The sequence below is a fragment of the Leptonychotes weddellii genome, chromosome 2 (assembly GCF_054177405.1).
Source record: "Leptonychotes weddellii isolate Sample4059 chromosome 2, ASM5417740v2, whole genome shotgun sequence".
In the NCBI taxonomy this organism is placed as follows: domain Eukaryota; kingdom Metazoa; phylum Chordata; class Mammalia; order Carnivora; family Phocidae; genus Leptonychotes; species Leptonychotes weddellii.
Genome location: NC_138370.1, coordinates 86,599,491 through 86,613,175, shown reverse-complemented (window position 1 = coordinate 86,613,175; position 13,685 = coordinate 86,599,491). Strand labels below are relative to the sequence as shown.

At 40.1% G+C, this 13,685-nt stretch overlaps 1 long non-coding RNA gene across 1 annotated transcript; it reads left to right on the top strand.

Moving 5' to 3' along the window:
* Positions 1-6,910: 6,910 nt before the first annotated feature.
* LOC145720330 (uncharacterized) lies at positions 6,911-10,477 on the top strand. Its single transcript, XR_014143247.1, has 4 exons — positions 6,911-7,150; positions 7,286-7,434; positions 8,340-8,521; positions 9,877-10,477. It is a non-coding gene; the product is annotated as an uncharacterized LOC145720330 (long non-coding RNA).
* Positions 10,478-13,685: the final 3,208 nt, after the last annotated feature.

The window sequence follows — 13,685 nt, the reverse complement described above, 5'->3', positions numbered from 1 at the left end:
AACAAACCATGGGTTAACCTGTCACTCTCCCCACTCCTCCATAGTATTTGGATCAACTTTTGGAGGAGCCTGTGATGACACACATAAATCTACAGAATTCAGCACAAGATCTCCAGAGTGGAGGCTGCAAATTAGCAGCCCTTAGGTGACTCCGGTCAGTGTTCTCTTTAGCCTATACAGGATCTTTTTTTTTTTTTTTTAAGATTTTATTTATTTTTTTGAGAGAACGAGAGAGAGAGAGAACAAGCCAGGGGAGGGGCAGAGAAGCAGGCTCCCCGCTGAGCAGGGAGCCTGATGTGGGACTTGATCCCAGGACCCTGGGATCATGACCTGAGCCGAAGGCAGACACTTAACTGACTGAGCCACCCAGGCGCCCTACACAGGATCTTAAAAATACTCTTGGGGCCATGTTATCTTTAACAAAAATATTGAGTTAACATTTAAAGTTAGGAGATACTACAACTTTTGTGTAACACTGAGTCTGCATTCCAGCCAGGTAATCATTGGTTAGAGTTGATTCACTCCTGTGCCCCTTAGGTAGGTTTAAATTTGCCAGTTTCCCACAGTTCCCACCACCCCTCATCCATCCTAAATTCCTACCTCTTCACTCACTTATGGTACTTGTCTTGCTCATGGAGGTGTTTGTGCTAGGCATCTTCTCTACAGCTACCACAAATGCAATCCAACCCAGCCGGGTAAGAACCCAAACCTAAAAAGATAAACTACCCTGGTGATCTTGAAAACCCTGAAGGAAAAGCTGCCCCCTGGCTCTTTGGTATAATAGAAAGAGCATCTGCTTTGGGAACAAACATGTCTAAGTCAAGCCCAACTACTTGCTAATAGTTTAACTTTGGGTGATTCACTTAGCTGCTACAAACTTAAGTTTTCGTCTTTATCAAATGGAGGTATTAGTTGAAACATGGTGTGAAATAATTTGTTTAATAAAATACCTTACACAGTAAATGCTAGCTGCTATTAGTATCTACTTCCCCTCCCCTTTCTGGCCATATGCATTCTGGAGTACTAATGAGTACACGTGCACAGTACTGATAAACACAGCAGCAGGGGAGAAAGGGTGATGCCAGCAATATTGGCCAATAATGGTGAAGCCAAACAAGCTCAAGGGTATTCCCAAGATTTGGGGGTGCCACAGAGAGCTAGATGGGCAGAAGCTCTTGTCATAGTACCTAGGAGCAGGACCCTAAAATTCATCAAATGTTTTGTATCTCTGCTATGTTGATAGGCCAGAAGAGAGACGCCAGGGATCTGAACTAGAGCAAAGGTAGTAGAGGAGGAAAGAAAGGGGCATGTTTAAGAAAACTGTAAGAATTAAAATTGATTGATATGTAAGGATTATGTTGATTTTATACTCCATCAACCTTGTTTAGTTTGAATCCCATTTCCCAGAATTTCCTTCTCTGTATGGTTCTAGGTCAAAGTGGCCACATATGACATTTGGCCATGATTTGGAAGGTGGAAATGAAACAGCAGCCATCATGTTGTCACTGATCTGCTGAATCACCTGGGCAGTGCCTGGCCCACACCTTGTCAGGCTGTTGCTCATCTCTTCCTTCAGCCTCTCCAAGGCCTGGCCTGAGCACATGAACAGCTCTCAGACTTACGGTAGCAGCTTTTCCTGCTGGTCATCAGGATTAGATGCAGTGAGAGAAACATGAGTTCCAGTGTTTTCTTTTAGGTTCCAGTTTATTCTTGATTCTCATTTTTCCTCACTCTTCTCCACATATGTCCATCTTTCCTTCCTGACTGCCAGCTCTCCTGACCAACAGTGACCCCCAGCTTACAATCAGATAGTTCTCTAGGATTCACAGAGGTGGTTGCCACAAAGAGCCAACAACCTTCCATAGACTTCAACATTAGCCCTCTTCATAGTTCCACTCCAGCAACTGGTTAATGATTTTTCTCTGATCCTTTCAGGCCTTTGTTTCCCTAGCTTCTCCTATAATTTTATGAGGTCTAATTTCTACAATGAATTCCTTAGTCCTTAATGTCCACCATGGTTCTGCTTCTTAAATGGAACCCTGACCAGTATGGGGAATAAGGGAAGGAAATGATGAAAGGTTTCCAAGTCACTGGTTTGGAAGATGAACTGGATGGACATATGTGAAGAATGTCCAAAAGATAGCTAAAGACATATATCTAAAGTTCTTGAAAAGACTCACCTAATGGCTCTCAAAAGAATGGAAGAAGCACTGAATTAATCTAGAGAACCCAGATATCTAGGGAAGCTTTCATTCCCAATTCGGGACTCACTTTCATCAACGCTTCCGTCTCTAGGTCACAGCTTCATCCATGTTACTATTCTGGCTGTGCATATTCTAGAGATGAATCTGTCTTCGGATATATCAGATACTATCCTCAGGGAAGTAATGGCCATAAGTATTTTATCCTAGATCTTCACTTCTTTTTTGTTGTTGTAATGATCAATTTCTAATATCTTATATAATTTACTAATATGCTATTTTTATTATTTATTTTCTGTATTCTCCCACTAGAGTGTAAGCTCCATGGGTCAGGTCTTTGGCTTTCTGTACACTGATGCAAACAAAATACCCAGAACTGTGGCACATAGTAAGGACCCCAAAAAACAGTTGTGGAGTTAAATTAAATGCTTATACTACATAGTGAGATTCAGCAATTATAGTATAATGGGCTCTACTATCTGTATTCAGAATCAGAAACAAATATGCAGAAAGAAATGAAAAAACTTGGTTGTAGAAGGTATTGGTCACATGTGACATGATGTAAATCAGAGTTAACGTGCTTACAGCTTTTGGGTCCAGACATGATGAATGTTATTCAATGCCACACCAATATCACAGCCACCTGTTGTCCTAACAATGATAGAAGAAGCTATCTCAAAATATGAGAAGAGGCAAACAAAGCATGATTTAGAAGGGATACTCAAGTACTAGCATCTGAAATAGTTTACCCTTTTGTGTAACATTTCAGGACACAGAATTTCCAAAAATTGAGATATTTTAAACTTTAATAGCTATTGCATGCTTCCAACCTGGTAGGTACTGTGTGAAGCACTTTTCGTGCTTTCACTCATTTTATTCTTCCACGAGCCAGCAAGTAGATACTATCATTTTGCAAAGGAGGAAACTGAGATACAGAAATGCTATCTAACGTCCTCAGTGTCACACAGATAACAAATGAACTTGCCTGTACCAGGCTACCTTCTGAGCTGGTTCCTTTGGTGAACATACATATAAAGAAAAAAAAATTTGCAGGGAATTTTTGTTTTCTTATTTGTAATTGCAACGTGGAAAATCTCACTCTCTCTTCCCCACTCTTTCCCTTTAAAAGAGGATTCTTTGCTTTCGGGGATAGTTCCTGAGCTCTCCTTTGTTGTTGTACAGAATGCAAATACTGAGAGGATAGGAAAGCTGTAAAGACAGAGGTTAATATAGACCCACATAATAAAACTCTGATCAATGAAGAGAGTGACAAAAGCCTACTTGGCTTGAGGTTATGGTACACTTTTTTGGGAAGATCTTGAAGACAAACTTTGGAGCTAATTTGGTATCGAGGCAATATGGAAAATAAGATAGGAAAATGAGATTTTAAAGAAATTTAGCTAAGTATTTTGAAAGTAGTCCCTCTCCAGCACATTCAGGAGAGACTGTTGTAAAGGATTAAATAGGGTTTATCTATTTTTCAGTTGCCAGACCATTGTTTCTTTGAGTGAAAGTCCACACGGGATTGGATCACAAAGTGGCTTGCTTCTATGGACTATGTTTTGAAAAGGAAGAAAATGAGTAATTAGCTCCATTATCACCCAAGTTTGAAATCATGAAATAATCTGATGCTTCCTCTATCAGCTATCTATCTATTGCTACATAGTAAATCATCCCAAAATTTAGTAGCTAAAAACAATAATAACTTTTTATGTCTCAGAGTTTCATCCCCATGTGGACCTCTCTATAGGACTTTTAAGTGGCCTCACAACATGGTGGCTGGCCTCCCATGGAGTGGGCAAGCCAAGGGGCGGTGAAAGCTGCTTTAATGACCCTGCCTTGGAAGTCCCATGCCATCATTTCTACCATGTCCTACTGGTCACACAGGTCAGCTCTACCATGAGAGGAACTCACCAAAGCATGAATACCAGGAGGCAAGGATCACTGTGGGGAGGGGCATCATCTTAGAGACTGGCAACCAACCTTCCTTTTTCTTTCTCCCTAAATACAAATGGTCCCTGAATACAGATTGTTTTTCCTCTGTGCCTTTTCCCATTTCCACTATCTCCACTATTCAACTCCTACACCTTATCTTAAGTATGCCCTGATTAATGCAATGGCCTCTTAATTGGTTTTCTTACCTCCAGTCCATTCCATATTTCTTTTTATCATATGTATCATTCTTCTTTAACAGAGCTTATTCTGTAACTATAGTTAATTATATTCATTTCTATCCATTTATTCCCCACCTAGGTTGACAGGCTTTGACGGTAGTCACTGTTGCATGCATTTGTATATCTCCGCAGCTCCTAAACTGTGCCTCCAAGAGGTATGATAAAGGAACAAACAGTAGAACCTAGTGGGTAGGCTGAGCCAGACAAATGCTGAATTTAAATCCCAGCTTTGCTACTTCTAAGCTGTGTGATCTCAGGCAAGTTATTCAACCTCTGTGAGCCTCTGTTTTCTCACTTCTAAAAAGCAAGTTAGTCATAACTAATAATAATATTTATAATAATTGCTCTAAGTATTAATAATTATTAGTAATAACTATTATAATCAATGTCTGTATTTCAGAGCATGAGGATTAGGTAAATGATGTGTGCAAAGGCCTGAGCATTATGTCTTGCACATACCAAATGCTTAATAAATTGTAGCCATACACATGTCACATAGTTGGCATTTAATGGTATTTTGAAAAATTAAAATAGAAAAAAGAAGTATTTGGCCAGAAGGCCCTGACTCGGACAATTTGCTCTCTCCAACTTTCAGGGCCTTCCTGAGGAGTTCTGGAGCAGCAGCATCCAGTAGAACTCTCTGCAGCGATGGGACTATTCTATATCTGCACTGTTCAGTGGGGTAGCTGCTCACCACATGAGGCCTTTGAACACTTGACATGTGGCTCCTGTGAGGAAGTGTGTTTTTAGTTGCATTTAAATCTAAATAGCCACATGTGGTGAGTGGCAACCACAATATTCAGGACAGTTCAATAATCTACAATTCTCTAGTTCTCTAGTCTATAGTCTAACTAGTTCTATAGTCTATATTTCTAGAGTCTATAGTTTATAGCACCATGTTAAGCATCCTGCTAGACAGACCTGCTTTCCTTCTTCTTTATGGACAGCTATGGTGCTATAAAAACTGCTCTGCGAAAATCTGAAGTTGAATGCTTAGAGATAGAGCAAAGACCATGTTATAATTCCCTTACTCAAGAAGTACTGACTGACTTATCCTCTTTCTGCATCCATGAACCAGGTATGCCAGAGAATAAAAAGAAGCTGTGACTTCTATTTTGAGGAAGGTATGAGGATCTAGGACATTCAAGCTGCATACACACCAGAAAATAACTTGAGTTAATATGGTAAGTGAGTCATTAGTATAAAATTGCTATTTATAATTTTATTGTCAATTAAAACCATTTTAATGTAATCACATGTATATCATTCTCACCATCTTCACCATCTCATCCCTAGGCCCTCTGCCTCATATTGTATTTAATCCTCACAAAACCCTATAATGTAGATATAATACTCTCCCTCCTTTTTGTAGATGGGGAAACTGAGGCTTTGGAAGGTTGGGAAACTTTCCTATGGCCATATTGTAAGAGAGTGGCAGAGCAGAGCTTTGAACCCAGGACTATCATGATCCAAAGCCTATGTTGTTAACTATTCTGCTGTACTGCCTCATTCTTTATAATGTTGTCCTTCACATTGCTTGCTTGGTTTGAGTGTCCATCTATAATATTATTTTAATTGTACAATGACATGTGTTCATGGGAGGAAATTTTTTAAAATATAGAGAAGCTAAGTAAGGAAAGAAAGAAAGAGGGAGAGAAAGAAAGAAAGAAAGAAAAAGAAAGAAAGAAAGAAAGAAAGAAAGAAAGAAAGAAAGAAAGAAAGAAAAAGAAAGGAAGGAAGGAAGGAAGAAAGGTTAAATTGGCATTAGTTGTAGTCTTGTTGACCCATTGCCAAGAGTAATCACAGAACGTAATTTACTACCAAGCCTGTCTCCCCAAGGGAGAGAGGGCCAGCCCAGTGTGAATTTCTTTACAGGATCAGTTCACAGGCACACAATGGAATGTCAGCCTCTGAAGGGATTTACTGAATACAATCGATTCTAGGCTGATTTCCTCATTCTCAGAGGAAAGAATTAAAGACCCACAAGTTTGAATAATTTGCAATGATAATTCTCAAGAAGGTAAATTATTCCTCACAGAGAAAAGGCAGCAGAGCATTCAGAAATTCCTGTATGCACATATAGGTTATATTTCATTTTATGATATTCCTAAATCCATTTGTTCATAAATTCAGTGACAGTCTATAGGCAGCCACTACTGCCATCTGTTGGTGGTGGGCAGAGTTGATGCATTTCTACATAGGTGCATAAAATGGTTCTTATCTAAGTCTATTAAGTTGAATCGTCACCACAGGAACCTCTGTATTCTTGGGGAAAAAAAAGCATGTGGAATCAGACAGACTTGGGTTCACATTTTGGCTGTGCCTCATGTAACAAGTGTGACCACTTTCATTTTGGGTTTCCCATTTGTTCAATGCAGATAATGCCAAGTTCATATGAATGTTGTAAGAATTGTGTAATGAATGTATATTAGTTTGGATAGATGCTAGCCAAAATCTCAGTGGCTTAATACTGTTCCTTGTTAACATCACAGTGTCTTGCTCGTAACACAGTTCAAAGTGTGTGCTCTGAATCACCAGGCAGCTCTCCTCCAAAAGGTGATTCAGGACCAAGCTTCTTTTTCATCTTATGACTCTACCATCTTCAACTCTGGCCTCCAAGGTCACCCTGGAACCCACCATCAACCATCAGAGCGAGAGGAGAGGGCATGGAGGTGTGCAAGGAGGTTTTTATCAGCCAGATCTGGAGCTACACACATTACCTTTATACTTCTTCCATTCGCCAGAACGCAATCTCCTGATGGCATCTCACTGCTGGTAAGACTGAGAAACATGGTCCAGTGGTCTCTCTGTCACAGCCATAATTTTAAGTAATAAAAACATAAGCATCACTCTAATGCAGTTGTGAATTTTTCTTTATGTATTGTGTAATACTATTTATATTTTTCTCAGTTATTAGTAGATGCAAATATGAAAATAAAAGGCAATGTGGTGTGATGAAATGAGCAGTGGTCTTGGAGATGTGGCTTCTAATTCCGTGTGATCTTGGACATATCACTCAGTCAATCTGAACTCCATTCCATATCTGGAGACTGACAGGGGTAAAGCCAACTATGTATCTGTGTCGTCTGTCTCCACCCCCATATCCCTCGCTCTAAAAGTTTACAGCTTTTTGCACAAAAGTAATACAAAGCAAAATGTGTAGTGACTCTCAGAGTAGACAAGTGATAGAACACAAGTCTTGGATGGGCTTAGATGGGACGATTTCTAGAAGAGAAGCAGCTTTAAGCCCATTCTTGGAAGAAGGGATGGTCCCCGGTAGAGGGAATAAAGTATGGAATGCCAAGCAAGGAAGGCATAAAGAAGATCATAAACAAGAATTTAGGGGAGGGAGCATGGTATGGAGACTAGCCTGGCTGAAAAAAAATGTGTTAGAGTGAGGCTGGGGGTGAATTTAAAAAGTATTTTGATAGGAAGAAAGAAAGAAAACATTAATATTAAGCTGCCAGACTTAGGAACTCTTATTTAATCCAAAAAGATCCCAGAAGAAAGCCAAATACGGTTTTTGTATGGGCAACTGACATCATGAAAATCTGTTAGTCATTATGAAAAGAAATGTGATTAGATCATAGCATTTGATGTGACAGTACCTTCTGTTAAATTGTTGAATGTCAAAAGTCTAAATGCTCCAAAAATATTCTTCCAAATATGTTAGTTATCTGAATCCTATAACCATTTCAAGGAAGAAGAGTTTTACGTGGTAATGGAGAAAAGATGAGGTTGTGGGAAGAATCAAATAGTTTACATTGAAAGAGAGCCCTCATTTCTTTGCTTTATTTTGCTTTATTTTTTTTAAATCAAGGTTAAAAATGTAGGTAAGACATGAGTCAGAGCAAACTCAGAAAGTACCTAGAAGCCTTCAGCATTTGAAGCCTGCTGGCTAGTTTCATGTGGGTGAAGTTCGGTTTTCAGAAACACAAATTGAAAATAGAACTTGTTTGTTTAGATTTTGCCATTCTCTAGGGGACCTACAAGAATGTTCAATGAACTCTGAGGGGGAAGAAGAATTTCTTCTTGGGAACTGCCCCCAGAGAGCCTTGTTTGGAGAGAATATGGCCCTGGAGCAGATCCTGAGCACATTGCATTTCTTCTCTGGACCAAATCTGAGGAGACATGGTCTTAGCCAAGGTAAGCACAAGCAGAAGCTCAGTGCAGTCCTCCAAGCAGGTTTCCAATAAAGGCCTCTGTCATGCTCTCAGGAAGCATGAGAGGTTTGAAACATCCCCCAAGAAAGCTACTAATGACACCTTTGACTCTTCTTCAGCTCTAATAAACTCTTGGGAAGCACTGTTTTTGTTTTTATTTTTTAGAAAAAGGTTATTTTCGATGGGTAACTCTTTGTGATTTACTGCATATTAACTTTTTTACACAAATGAAATATTCTATTAATAACCACGTGACTGTCGCAAGTCACAAGCCTTTTCTGGGCTTCAGGCTTTGGTTTTCTTCTCTGTAAAATATAGAGACTAGATCATATAATCTCTGAGGCCTCTTCCTGATCTGAAATGATAAGTTCTAATTCAAACAACTTCCTCTTTCTGGTGAAGTAACATGAAGCCTGAGGTTACTTTATCACATTGTTCTAAATCTCTATCACTCTTAAAATGTATAGGAAAAAAACCCTAAAACAGCCCATGTAGCATGTACTGCGGGAAGAATCCTCTATTCAGTGCAACAGCATGTTGGTTGGGAGCACTGAGCGCAGAGCTACTTCCCTCCCACCCCCCCACCCACCCACCCCGGACCAGGGGGAGTTCACATCTTTATGCTTCTTAGAAACACCAGGGTTTTTACTGTGGCTGTACAATAGGTTCTCTGGCTGCACTTTCCAGTTTGGCAACAGTTTATTTGCTATCTATTATTATTCTTTATTCTATTTCCATTGTTTTAAATGGGTTCTTCTTCTTTCTCAGGAGGTAACTCCCTCTAAAGAAAGATCGTATCCTAAATAGAGCCAAGTTTATTTGCGGTGTCCAGGACAGAGTATGTGATGATGATGTGATAGGCCATGATGATGAAACGAAAAAAACATCACAGATTTCAGAGCTGGACTAATATGGTAGCCATTAGCCATATGTGGCTTTTTAAATCAAAATTAGCTAGAACTGAATTACATTAAAAATTCAGTTCCTCTGCCCTACTAGCCACATTTCAAGGGCTCAACAGGGACATGTGGCTAGTGACTACCATTTTGGACAGCACAGATATATCACATTTTCATCACTGCAGAAAAAGTTCATTTGGCTAGGCTGCCTTGGAGATCAACTGGTCACAGAATCATATTCTTAAGGGATGTCAGGAAATTTGGAAACCACAGAAAGCATTCTTCTGTCCAGATTCTATCAAATCTTTCCAGTACCAGAGAATTTATCACCTTACAAAGTGGTCCATTTCAACTTTTGACAACTTTATTTTAGAAAGTTCTTCCCTAAACTGGGTCAAAGTCCATATCCCTTTAACTCCTGCTGTCTCTCTAAACACAGGATAAGTGAATGGCTCTTCCACCTGGAACTTTATCAGAGCATCAGTGCCTCTCTTGAATCTACTTAGACTGCTCTTTGCCAGTTCGGCCCTGCCACAGGTGAGGCAGCTGAAGCTTGGAGCAGTCCTGCCTCACCACTCCATGGCAAAGCTGGGACTGAAGCCAGGTTTTCCAGCTGGTGTGTTCCAATCCAACCTTACAGCTTCCAAGTTTAGCAACTATGTCATTAAAGATGTATGCATATGAGTTTGTAGAGTTGAAGCTCTTGGTCTTTTACCTTTCTTTCCCTTTTGTTGTTGTTGCTCCATTTTTTTAATTTTCTTTTCTCATTGCATGCTTCCTAAGAGACTCAAGGTTATTTATTCCCCAGGAGAACAAAGAGTATGCGAAGTCTGAATGAATATTTCAGAACATAGAACAATGGCCATCCCCCAAAATAACCTCAGCTGCCAAGCGCAGAAATCACACAAAATGGCTTGCTTTAGTTTGCTAGTTTCAAAGCAGTATGAGGATAGAAGAGGAAGCTAGAAGCACTAAAGAGAAATGACCTACTTCTAAATGGTGTCTAGAAGAGAGGATGCTCTTGATGACTTTTCAGTAAGAAAGGGCATCTATCTCTCCATGGAGCTCTGTGGAGACTTTGCAGGTGAGCTGTTGTAAATGTCAGTTACAGCTTCAGATCTGGCGGGCAAGCACTCACTGAGGGGTGGGGTCTGTGCTGGGGCAACAAAATGATTGAAACATTGTCTTTACCCTCCAGTCACTGGCAGGGAGGCTAGGTGGAGTCAATAAACAGTCAATTACCACTCTAGACCATTCCGTGGAGCTCGGAGGGGTGTGTTCCAAAGGAACCAGCAGATCAGTCTTGGAGCTCAAATGATCACAGCAGTTGCTGTCAAGCAGAGCAATTTCTGAGAGTCACCAAGTAGGGGGACCCACAGACCAAAGGTCCTAGGAAAGAAGACTCTGCCCAAACCAGACTGGGCCCAACAGAAGATCTGGCACTGCATAAACAGCTATCTTCTCTAACAACAAAAAAACTGCTCCCTGATTCCCTTCATTAAATTTGGCATACCAGCAGGAGTAACGTCACCAGCCTCCACCACCAGGCATGCCCCTCCACATTCAGGTCCATGGTTGACTATATATATGTAGATTTGTGTATATATGTATGTGTGTATGTGTATATATCCATACATATATATAAACAACACATGTAAATAGGATAGATAGGTCTTTATATAGAATTATTTTATATATATGTATGTATACAAATACACATATGTGTATGATTTTATATATTTTTTATATTTTAGTTGTCTTATATTTGTACATAGGGGCATATTTATACATACATACTTCTAGTTATTTATACATACTTCTAGTTGTGTATGCTTATAAATATATGTAATATTTTTATATAACACATATGTATGTATATGTATGCACACACTTCTGGAAGGATACACAAGATATTTTTCATGGTGGCAACCTTAGAAGAGCAGGGATAAAGATCTTGGGGGGGCAGTATGGAGGGATACATTGCATTTTATTTTGTAGTTTTTATGTATTTTTTAAAGAGAGTGTGCACAAGCAGGAGGAGCGGCAGGCAGAGAGAGAAGAGGGCTCCCCGCTGAGCAAGAAGCCCGACACGGGACTCGATCCCAGGACCCTGAGATCATGACCTGAGCCGAAGGCAGCCGCTCAACCGACAGAGCCACCCAGGCATCCTGCTTTTATGTATTTTATGTAATTTTTTTACTGCATGTTAATTACTTTTAGAACAACAAAAGTGTTTTTACTAATATTTGATTAAACTAAGGACACCATCACCAACTTTGCCCTGTTTTCTAACATGAACTCCAAAGTGCAAATAGAGTTAAAAGACCTTGTTCCAGGCTAGGCTCATTCAGGTACTTTGCCTTAGATGACTTAAGTTGCTATGTTTTTCTCCACATCGGCTGACCAAAGATAACTAGGTCCAGAGTAAGGTTATATGAGCTGATATAAGTGACATTGTGACAGTGCTTTGCAAACTGTAAGCTTCTACATGGGAGTCCATAACCCTGGCTGGTGGAAGTGTGCACAACTCGACTGCTATCATCCGGGTCCTGGTGTGTGTGTGGCAGACAGGGATGGGCTGTGATGTAATGACAGGGAAAGGAGGGGGAGCGAGAAGAAAAGAAATGAGAAGGGACAGTAGCAGAGGCTGAGATAGGATAGGGTGGAGGGGAGGCCTCCAGGAGGGCTGATGCAAGGCGGGCCTCCGTGCAGAAGGGTGCTCCACTCTGGCATAGGACCTGAGCTGCCATAGCTTGCCCCTATTCCCAGCTGATACCTGAATACCTTCATCGGGACAATGACATATCATTCCAGATAGTGTCATGAGAATAAGGTGAATTCATGTCTCTTTGTCCAAAGGCTCAGCCTTCTCCCACTGTCCTCTGCCAGACTCTTTAATTAACTCTCTTGAATCCTCCAATTACTAGTTCAACCAGCATATATTAAGTTTCTCCTCTCAGCCAGGCACTATGCTCAGTCCTAGGGACATGGGATGAATATAATATTGTCCCAGCCATCAAGATAGTCCCGTTAATAGTGGGTAAGGACAGGGAAATAACAAGGGCAATCCGTCATGCTGTTACAACAGCGAGTATGCAGAGTGCTTTGATGGGGACTATGCATAGTGAGGGGGAAGAAACATTGAAGGATAGGTAGGAGTTTGCCAGACAGAGAGGATTTGAACACAGAGGTTTGAAAATGCATGAGGGATTCAGAGGAAAGTGAGTAATTGGGTTTGGCCGAAATAGAGAGTGAGGGCAAAGTGACAGGTAAATCTGGAAAGGCTGGGCTGGGTTGGTTGTAAGTGGCATTTTGTATTGGGCTAAGGAGTTTGCACTCTGTCCAGTCAGCTCGAAGGGGCTCAGGAAGATGAGAATCAGTTCATTTGATTTTACGTCTTTAGTGAAGGAAAACTTATATAGCTACCCAGTTATTTACCTTTAACAAACTAATACTTTATTCATAATAAGAACCTCTCAACCTACTTATTTCATTGCAAAGGCCAATTTGTCATTTATATTCTATTTCTCTCAAATAATTGATTGGCCACTCACTACTATTGGGCATAAAGCACAGAAGAAAATTTAACCCTGTTTGGGAATCAGAATCCTTGGTTTGATGAATTGATAAAAGTTATGATTTTTCTCCCATGAAAATGTAAATACAGAATATTGCATAAAACTACAGGGAATTCATGGAACTCTTTTAAAAATTCCTAAGTTCGGGCGCCTGGGTGGCTCAGTTGGTTAAGCGACTGCCTTCGGCTCAGGTCATGATCCTGGAGTCCCTGGATCGAGTCCCGCATCGGGCTCCCTGCTCGGCAGGGAGTCTGCTTCTCCCTCTGACCCTCCCCCCTCTCATGTGCGCTCTCTAATTCTCTCTCTCTCAAATAAATAAATAAAATCTTTAAAAAAAAAAATAAAAATAAAAAAAATAAAAAAATAAAAATTCCTAAGTTCAAGGGTTGTATATACAATCAAATGACAATTTTGCTTTGACAGTTTGTTTTTTTTAACAAGAAAATTAGGTAGAGAGTCTTAGGTACTGACCTAAAGCCTCACATTCGATTTAATAAAATGAGTTCAAAATCTTTTTTCAGTGATAGTCTGAGATCATCTCCCAAATACAGTGTAGAATGTTGAATTATTTTGAAGTCTTGATTAAATGAACTCTAACTCATATTTTATTAATAGAGAGAGGGTCATTAAGCTATTTTAGGATGCCCAAACATGAGATGATAGAGGAAAT